Genomic DNA, 8,410 nt, shown 5'->3' with positions numbered 1-8,410 from the left:
AGGCAGGGGGGTAGGCCCCCCTGCACCCCCTAAATGGGAGGGCTGCACCCCCCACACCCCCCCGCTACTTAAATATACCAACTCCAAGATCATGCTACAGTGTAGGAAAGGGAAATCTTCCCTTTCCGCACCATACTCCATTGAAGTGCAATCTCAGAGCTGGTATAGTTAAGTAGCGGGGGGTGTGGGGGGTGCAGGGGGGCTTGCCCCCTGCCTAAACACCCTTTACTTGTTTTTTTGTATTAAACCTTTGAGATTATAATACAGACCCATATATATATATATATATATATATATATATATATATATATATATATATATATATATATACATATCAATACATACAGCAAGTTCAAGGAAGCATTGGAGGTTACAGATATAAAACAAAATTACAGGCTTTTTCGTTATATCATTATATACATAAGGCAAATAAAAACAATACCTCTCATGTTTTTTTAAACAAACAGAACCTTCTAGGTTTTCTCCAACACATATATACAGTTTCACCCTTCCAGCAGTGGGTCACACCTGAAAGGAGAAACCTAAGCTGCAAGTCTCTAGAAAGCCAAGATTCCACCTCTGAGTGTTAAGAATCTCCACCAGATAAAGCTCGACAACAGATCCTGAGCAGGCTATTGTACCCTACAAGGATCCCCAGGGAAGGTCCTGCTTGGCTTTTTGATGATCTTCCATTTACGTGACTAACTTCCTGTTGTCTGCTTCCAGACTTTCCCCATATATACCACAATAATTGTCAGTTAGTGTCTTGTTTGCTGTCTGATGCAGGCAGACTCCTGATCAGCACTATGGGAATTTCTCATTCAAGAGGTACAATAAGGCACATGCACATTCTGACAAATCAGCATGTTACAATGACCCACACCCCAGAACAAAAACATTTGTTTCAGACTCAACAGGATGGGTTGTAAGATGTGGACAACCCATGATCATTTTGACTGGCCAGTTCAGACTATGAGTCACTGTAATTTGGTAGGGTTTAGGGATCATGCCTATTGGCATAGCTTAGTGTTGTTATCTGTCTGATTACTTAGGCATTGTAGAGTTTCATAGTCAGTTATTGAGGCGAAATACCTACCCAATAAATAGTATGTGAAGGCATGGTAGGTCAGTTTATTGCCGGTCACTTTTTTGCTATATCGCTCAACTTCTTTCTGATATAGCACACATGCTGCTACTCATGTTCAATGTATTGAGATAGCACTGCTCCTAAATCTATTTCTGATGCATCATTATATATGATAAATTCTTTAGTAAAACCAGGATTCATTGATACAGTTTCAAAACAAATGATTCTTTTGAGATTATTAAATATTCTGTTTGGCTGAAGGGACCATTGCACATTTACAGGAGCTTCCCCTTTTATAACATCTGCCAATGGACAGGCAATAATTGCAAAACTAACCACAAAGTTTCTGCAATACCCATCTAGTCATGAAACATGAATCAGATTTCATCTACCCTACACTACAACCTCAAAAGCCATGCTAGAGTAGGATCCACATTCCAAACATCCACCTCTAAATATCACTGCATTTACCACAGCTTCCCAGTACTAGGCCCTAAGTTATGGCAATCCCTACTTGAACATATAGCTGAAATCTCAGAATACCCGAACTTTCAGCACCTCCTCAAACAATTTTTGCAAGAGAAATTTAAATGGGACTGTAATAAGACAGATCATTTCAATAACAAATTAAATCTCCTGCATCCACTTGTTATTATTTACACTGACTGCTCTGTAAGCCTTGTTAACACACAATACAACAAGCATCCTGTAAATGTGTATATAATTCTTCAACTGCCATTAACCTTCCATATTTATTTTCCCCTGCTGACTCTGGAATCCCGTATACTTTCCTGATATTGCACTGCTTGCTGTTCTCGTTCTGTTGGTGAACTATCCTATTTGCCCCACCTCTGATTATACCACAGCTTTTTGATAAAATACATTGTTATCGGGGTGAATTTATATATAAAGTGCCTGAACTCATTGCTGTTCCACTGGTTATTTTTCATTTGTGTTATATTTTCTGTTTCTGTAGTAGTAATTGTACTCTTTTTGTCATGTTCATTACAAACCGAGCTGCTTTATCAATGCTCTACCCTGGTAAACAAATGTAAATAAATTAAATAAAGTAGTCCAATGAAATCATTCACTTCTCTTGTGGTGTAAGGTACAGATCATTTTTTTTTGTGGCCTCTTTTTTTAATGCATTCTTCCCACCCCTCTTCCTATAAAGTATCCTAAGTACTCGACATACAACCATGCCCAGCTTACATTTTTTGGCATTTGGAGTCAAGCCTGCCTGTAGTATGCATCCTAACACAGTATGTACTTTTAGTAAGTGAGAGCCTCTGCCCTCTGAATGAATAAGCACATCCTCCATCCATGCCATACCCTATAAGGAGTGAGGCTTCATTTGTAAGGTAGATTGAGTCCCATGAAGGCCAAACTGTAACACTATGCTCTGAAATAGACCCTCAGGAGTTACAAAGGTTGTTTTTCCCTGTGACACCAGTGTTCTGGCCCAGAAATAAGGAGCCTCAATTCTCAACACTAACACCAGAGAGGGCGTCTCATATATGAGGAAAGGATAACAAATACACACAGTAAAGTGCAATTTCCCTTAAGAGCACACAGAGACCACAGTCAGTCCAGGGCTGGTCGATCCCTTGCTCTCCAGGTCCCCATTAAGACTCCCCACTGGCACAGCTATACGGTCCAGATCTCAGCCTAGTAGGCAAGCTAAAATCTGTAGCACCCTCTCTGTCCAACCAGTGTTTTGTGTCCCTGCCCAAGTAGCTGACGCACACACAAACTTTGAGAAGAGTTTATACACCCACACAGACACTCTTGGGGAAGGCTGGCACAGGTTCTCCAGCTGTGCCCCTTTTTCCCAGACTATACGGTAGTACCAGCTGCCACCACCCACTAATATTTATCAGCTACTCAAAGGTCCTTAAAAGGGTGTCCAATTATTACTGTGCAATATTATTATCCAATTGGAAAGTGTGACTTATTTGGAGTGACTTGGACAGTAAACTCTATAAATATGCAATGTACTCTAGAGCTTAACTTATCTCTACACAAACCAGTCACAGTTAAAAGGTTTTAAAATATTTAATAATCTTCTTCTTCTGGCTTTTCCCAGTTAGGGGTCGCCACAGTGGATCACCTGTCTGCTCATGAATGGCAGTGGAGTTTTTATGGTGTTGAGTTGCCAGCCCGGCGCCCAACCATACACAGAAGGCGCACACACGCACACACTCACACCTAGGGCCAATTTAGAGTGTCCAAACCACCTACAGCATGTCTTTGGGATGTGGGTGGAAACTGGAGCACCTGGAGGAAACCCACGCGACCACAGGGAGGACATGCAGACACTGCATATAAGGCACCCTAGCCGAGGATCAGACTGGAGAACCTCTTGCTATGAGGCAGCAATGCTAACCACTGTACCACTGCGGCCGCCCTTTTATAATATTTAATAATAAATAATTAAAACCACAAGACAATACTTTCTACTACACAGTGCTAGTCAAAGAGTTCAGAGATCATACAGAAATACTTAAAATAAGTCAGTAGTACAGTTCTGACATCACAGAAAAACACAGTCTAATCTTTCTAGTTCCTAGCTATTTCTAAAAGAAAACACAAGTCTACGATAACTTACACATGAGCAAGACAGTGCTGTGAGTTAGATGGTCAAGACAAAAATGCTTAATGCCTTCTGATTCTCTCTGTTTAAATTGCTATTCCAGTCCTTGGTCCCATTATATCATTTATTTTACACTTTCCTGGGGTTCCCAGGCTGACAGATACTACATTCTTTTGTTATCTTGCAGCTGCAGGAAACTACATCAGTAAAATACATTCCATATGTAAACTCTAGTTATTATTCCTTAAGTTAAAACAATAGGCATGATGCCTTCATCTAGCCCGACCAGAGCCAAATTGCAAACATCAAAGACAGACATGAAATAATTTGTACTTCAAAGGACAAACAAGAAATGCTTATCTTAGCTTTCTTTACAGCAGAGGGCAATGTTTTAAGTTCACATTTCATAGCATATTGTTTCATTTAAGAAAACAAGTCTGTAGTTTCACATTCATATTTACAAATGATAGAATTATCTGCACAATTCTATCTGGCTAGGCTGGCAGCCTTCACAGTCCCTTCATCAGGTCTATTGTTGTCAAGCATCTCACCTTCCTAGGCTCTCCATTTGCTTATCAGTTCTGGGGTATGTCTATCAACTCATCAGTTCTGAACATGTGATAAGTGCTAAACAGTGGCATGCTGTTCAGTTTCTTAAAGTCATTGCAGAACTTCATAGTTCTATCAGGTTTAGGAAAGTGCACTATAGAGCTGCTCCATCCACTTTGTGACTCTTTTGAGCATTTATTAAATATCTTCACTTACTGCTTTTGTGATTCTGTAAGGTCTCAATCTAATCTTCATTCCTGGTGTTGCCTCCGTGTTATTTTTTTACTAGTTTAGTTTCCCAGGCATGTCTGAAAATGTTCTTATTTCTTAAGAAAAATTCTCTGCCTCTCTTTCAGTTATGTCCTGCATTTGTACTTTTGACAGGACTCTTCTGGCTGTATGTCTGATACAGCTTCTCTGTTTTTTTTTTTTTTTTGTGTGTCAGCTTTAACTTCCCATAATGTTCTATATTTTTGATTACTTCAACACATAAATGTGATATATGTTTTCTATCCTTCTCTTTTATGTCTGTCTACCTTCTAGCTCACTGCATTTATTTTTCATTCCCTTCAAATGGCCCTTACCACTTGGCCAAAAAATGTTTTTTGGAGGGGAGTGCCTAAATACTTATACATGTTCTCCAGAGTTAAAGTGTGGCATTTTTATTACAAATTAGTTCTGTATCTGATGTTTTTTTTGTACATGTTCTTTTACTGTAGGCATAGCCAGCTGGAATTTAGCCTATAAATCAACCATGTATTCTAACACACTTTTACATGGTGTATTCTCCTACTCTCAAACTTCTTAGTATTGTCAAGTACTCTTCTAGGATGCCAGTTCAAATGGGTGCATGTATTTGAAACCTGTGGTAACTCTCAGATTAAAAATATTGCAGAGAGTTGGAAACTGTCCCAGTTTTTACCATATGTATCTACAGAGCCATAGCTAGTATCAGTCCCCTATGTGGCTGTCCATCCCTTCAGTTCTTCAAAAAAAGAAAAAAAAAGTAAACTTCCATATTCTGGCATTCCACACCAAGGCCCCCATTCCCTACCCCTGCCTTCTCACCTTTTAAAGTGAAGAGCAAAAAAAAAAATCAGGTCCACTCTCCTGTTAGTCAGAGGGTACAAGCCAGTACAAAAATAAGAATGTAGGAATGTAGGAACTACACTCCTCCGATCATGCTGCCTAACACCTTGAGTTGTATTCATCCCACCGTTGCTATGCTTCTGTGCATCTCTATAGTTTCACACAACTTCTAACTTCTAACACTAGATAACACAGAAGTAATTATACTAGTACAATACTAGATTGGATACTGATCTGACCCCAGGAAGTACATAGGTGTTTAGTTTCATACATGTTTACTAGGCAATTACCACACTGGCCCTTTTAAGCCTAGTCATACATCTCAAATCTCTGACAAGTTCTGGTACCATTCATAAGTGGCACTTATTTCTTTTGGTAATCTTCCTGAAACTCTCAGTAGTCACCTCCAATCATATACTAATAAACTTACTACCCACCAATGTAAACAACATTCTTACAAAATTTAACACTGACACATTTACGTTCATGCTACAATCCTATAACTTGTCCATTCTTATTAAAAGCTCTACCTTTAGATGACGCTGTTCGTTGATTAAATACAATGATTGGCAATATCTTCAACTGCCATCCACCATTAAGAAGAAAAAGAACAAAAGTTAACCATGCTCCTTGGCTAAACAAAAATTACTAAATTCCTCATACAAAGTAGTAAAAAAATGAAAAACATGATTAAAGAGTAATACATGCCAAAATATACAGAAATTTCAAAGAGCTTCATAATATTACCAAAAAAATGGTTAAAACAGATAAAAAACAATAATCTATGCATCTTGGAAACAACCATAGAAACAACCCAAAGAAATTCTGGTCTTCTGTCCAAGAAATATTTCATTGCCGAACTAAAAGACAATCCCTTCTCATAACTCTTCTGCATAGAAATCCATTGATAGCATAGGTAAACAACACATATCAGCCATAGTCGAACCAAGATTGCAATGGATGCAAAGTTTTACTCACACAACCAGTTGGGTGCTTTCATTCAGAATAAAATATAAGGAAAATTACTAAGGTGATACCTTCTATAGCCCCAGTACACATCACCACCACCTTACTAACCCATCTACTTTCACTCTACAGCCCATCATAACTCCTCCATAAGAAAAAAAACATGAAACAAATAAAACCCAGCTCACCATCTGCTGACAGACACCTAGCAGAATACCTCAGAATTACAAATGATCCTATAGCCTACCCCACCACTGTTCTTATAAACAGGCCAGTACAAGAATCCTATGTTCCATCCCTTTGGAAAAAGGTCTACATTATTCCACTCTGCAGCAGTAACTCAGTAGAATTATGAAACTTTAGACCAATAGCAATATTGTCTTCGGTGTCTACAATTCTGGAAAAAATGTATTTATAAGTAATTATTCTACTGTCTCTTCCATGAACAGCTTCTCACTCCCATACAGCATGGCTTCCATACTGGCCACAGCACACTCTCTGCCCTCCTACCTTTTATAAATATGATCAGCAAAGCTAGGGACAGCAGCAAACTTGTTTTTTTCTTTATTCCTTGACTTAAACACTATCTGACATATCAACCTCCTGCAACAAAGGACTTTTCTAGGCCTATCCTAGACTACTCTCCAACGGGGTGGGAGGTTGGCATAATGGTTAAAGTGTTTGCCTTATCGAAACAAGGTACAGGGTTTGATTCTGGCATGGGGTAATTTGCTAGGCTTATAATAGCCCCCATTGGCATTTAGCCTAATACTAATCTATGAACCTATGATTCAGTAGTTACTAATCCAGTGAATACCAATCTTTAAAATGACATAACACTCTTTGTCCCTTCTTTCCAGTAACTGTCAGGGTACCCCAAGGGTCAATTCTTGGCTGTTTCCTTTTTAATGTGTTCATTAACAATTTGTATATGTCCTCACAGCAAGCCTCTTTAATCCAATATGTGGATGATTCAGTCTTTATTTATTACACAGACAGTTTAAGCCATAATCAATAAATCATACAAGATGCCTTTTTCTCTATCAAAAATTGAGTCCACAATGCACAGCAATTCTTAAATCCCATCCAAAAAAGTAAACTACTCCTTTTCTAACCTAATGTTCACACATAGGACAAAAAACAACTTTAAAATTACCTTCTGCAATAATACAGTAATGGGAGTGGTTCTATACACAAAACTATTAGGGATGTTAATAGATGAAAACCTTAAATTTTATACGCACATTCAAGACATGATTAAAAGAATCACCAGAATCTAAAAATATTATACTGAGCTAAAAACTGTCTTACTAACAACACAACAACAATCCTAGCTACTACCTACCTCTTACTGTCACCAGAACCGGATCATAGTTAAATGGGGCCCTAGGCAGAGTAATGGACCAGGGCCCCCTCTCCACAGCTATTCCAATGTCCCATTACTTGTCTGTCTCTCCCCAGCTACCATAAGTACTGCTCAGAAATGTCAGTCTGCATGCTATTTTCTTTTTAACTTTTACAATGATTAGAGAATTTTGTATTTAATTTAAAACTTTTGTTATTTCATAGCAGAAGCACTGATGGCCATTTGATAAACAAAACAAAACAGTTTTATGTTGCAAACAGGCATAGCATGAGAAACAGTAATTTTTTCTTCCTTTGAAACTCACATTCATTGAAAATGCATCCGGCCAGTAGTGGATTAAATGTGCCTTGGGCCCTGGGCTGTTTTCAAGCCATGCGCTACCACCACCACCACCCTGTGCACACAACTTTAGGAGCTTACATAGAAATATGTTATTTGCTTCACCTCCCTCATCATTTCAAATTATATTTCTTGTTTAATGTAGCAACATTTGTTAGTTTTGAACATTTTTCCAGTAAACCATGAACCAGTAAGCTGTGAAACAAAATGGATGAACCAACAATGATAAAATTACCCATTTCAACAATTAAAGGCCATTCAGACTACTATCATTATAAGCCACCAATATCTGTACTCAACTGTCACTTTTTGACTATGTAAACATCAGATGACTGATTGTGATAAATATGGCTAGAGTAAAGTATTCCAGTGTGCTTTATACAAATGCACACTAGTTCTGCAGGCTAATGGCATTTTAATT

This window comes from Protopterus annectens, chromosome 1.part0 (genome assembly GCF_019279795.1).
Source record: "Protopterus annectens isolate FY-2018-M chromosome 1.part0, PAN1.0, whole genome shotgun sequence".
Lineage (NCBI taxonomy): Eukaryota > Metazoa > Chordata > Ceratodontiformes > Protopteridae > Protopterus > Protopterus annectens.
The sequence above is the reverse complement of the archived record's forward strand: the minus strand, read 5'-3'. Positions refer to the sequence as shown.